The following is a 2,072-nucleotide window of genomic DNA, read 5'->3' as shown; positions in this document are numbered from 1 at the left end:
AAGCCTTTCTGATTCAAAGACCGCTCTCCTGCTACATTTTTCTCCTGGTAGTGGCTGTAGTAGACTCAGTGGGGAAACTACATGCTAATGTGGCTGTCCTGGGGAGTAGCTATTTTTAGTTAGCAATATGCTCTTCCCTGCAAATGGCAACTACTCCAGATTAACTCACCAATTGTGCTATTCTTTTTTTTTATACAGGAAAACAGTATTCAATTATTCAATCCTATGTATGTAGTTATGGCTTCAGCAGTGATTACAGGATGTATATTGCAGCCATTGGCATATGGGTGTCTGTGAGTATGTGTGTGGATATACATCTATGTCTGCATGTCTGTGGGAGCATTAATGGATATGTGTGTGTGTGTGTGTTTGTGTGTTAGTTAATTAATGTACATGCAGAGGTGCTTGCACACACGCACGCATGTGTGTATGCACGGTCATGTTCTTGTGCTTGCACTCATGCATTGGGGAGTTCCTATGGTACTGTGCTGTGTGAACTAACAGGGTGAACACTAGGGCTTTACTATGTCTCTGAATTGGAGAGTTTTCTTCTTTTGTGCCAAATGACCAACCCAAGCAAGTCAATCAGCACAGAGAGAGAGAATCTCTTTCATTCTCATAGAATTTTGTAGAATTTTAATTATTTGCATTGTTTCAATAACCGAATACATTACTTTAGGTACAATAATACAGTTTCTACAATATTTAGAGGAAACTTAGAAAATATATTCCCTTAAATAACAGGACATTTGCTAATTATGTATTTTCACAAGATATAACTTACCATACCACAACTAACCTGAAATCACATCTCTTAACTCTCCCTGAATGTGCAGAATGTCCCTGATTTTTGCTTATCAATTTGTTTTTGATTTTCTGGTAAATCATTTACGATTATAGCCAGAAAGTAATTCCAATTATTAGAGTTTCAGAGTTCTTATTGTTCAGAAAATGCATAATCACGCAAAAAATGTTTTTAGTGAATTAAGAATAATATTTCAAAACTGTGCATGATTTTTTGATTTTTGTCTATTGTTTTTAGCGTTGTCCAGAAGTTTTCTGTGTATTATATTGCAACTGTGACTGTTTAAAATGTGTTTATTCTAATCAATAATGTGACATCTACATTATGACTACTGAGTGTGTGAATCTATGACTGTTTACAATACTCTTTGACTGCTCATTTTTTTTCATATAACTGCAAATGTTACGTATCCCTGAGAAGAGCCTGAAAATGGTCGGGAAGAAGATCAGTGCTCTACTCAAGTTAAAAATACAAATAAAACTAAAAAAAAAGAAATTCTTGAACAATAAGATGAGATGCATGCCTTAAACAAACAAATCACGGTCCATACCGCTCCACTTACAGACACTGACAATAGGTTGAAATGCTTTTGAATAGTAGGTACAGAATCATAACTCTTCCCGCTTCCATTATGTTTATGGGACCAGAAGCACGAAATGTAGAACTTCTAGAAGCTTAAAATAAATAAAATCTACAAAGATAATATCAGAGACGTGTTGTAAAACGTGTAGACTTTAATGACTGGCAAAGCTGCCACACCTAATCCACTAGGCTCAAACTCTAACTCCCCTTTACAAATAGCAAACGCCTTTAATACTTTCTTTACTTCAGCCATTCTAAAGCTAGCTGACCAACAAACACCTGATACCACCAAACTATCTACCCCTAGCTCTACTCCCCCCCCCTTTCACCTCCAACCCATACCCACCTCCTATATTCTGTCATTACTTCAAAAACTTAAGCCAACAACCCCTTCAGCTGACAAATTACCAGCAGAATATCTCCAACTAGGTGCCAAAGCAATAGCCTACCCCATCTCTCTATTGATTAATAGGACTATAAAAGAAAGTACTATCCCTTCAGTCTGGAAAATCTCGACATTATCCCTCTCTTCAAAGGAGGTGACTCTTTGGAATACTCTAATTTCCGCCCCATAGCATTACTGTCTCCTCTTGCAAAAATAATGGAAAAATGCATCCACAAACAGTTACTTAATCACCTGTTAAGCAACAATCTCTTAGCTAACTGCCAACATGGGTTTCGACCA

This window comes from Protopterus annectens, chromosome 7.part0 (genome assembly GCF_019279795.1).
Source record: "Protopterus annectens isolate FY-2018-M chromosome 7.part0, PAN1.0, whole genome shotgun sequence".
NCBI classification, from domain to species: Eukaryota; Metazoa; Chordata; order Ceratodontiformes; family Protopteridae; genus Protopterus; species Protopterus annectens.
The sequence above is the reverse complement of the archived record's forward strand: the minus strand, read 5'-3'. Positions refer to the sequence as shown.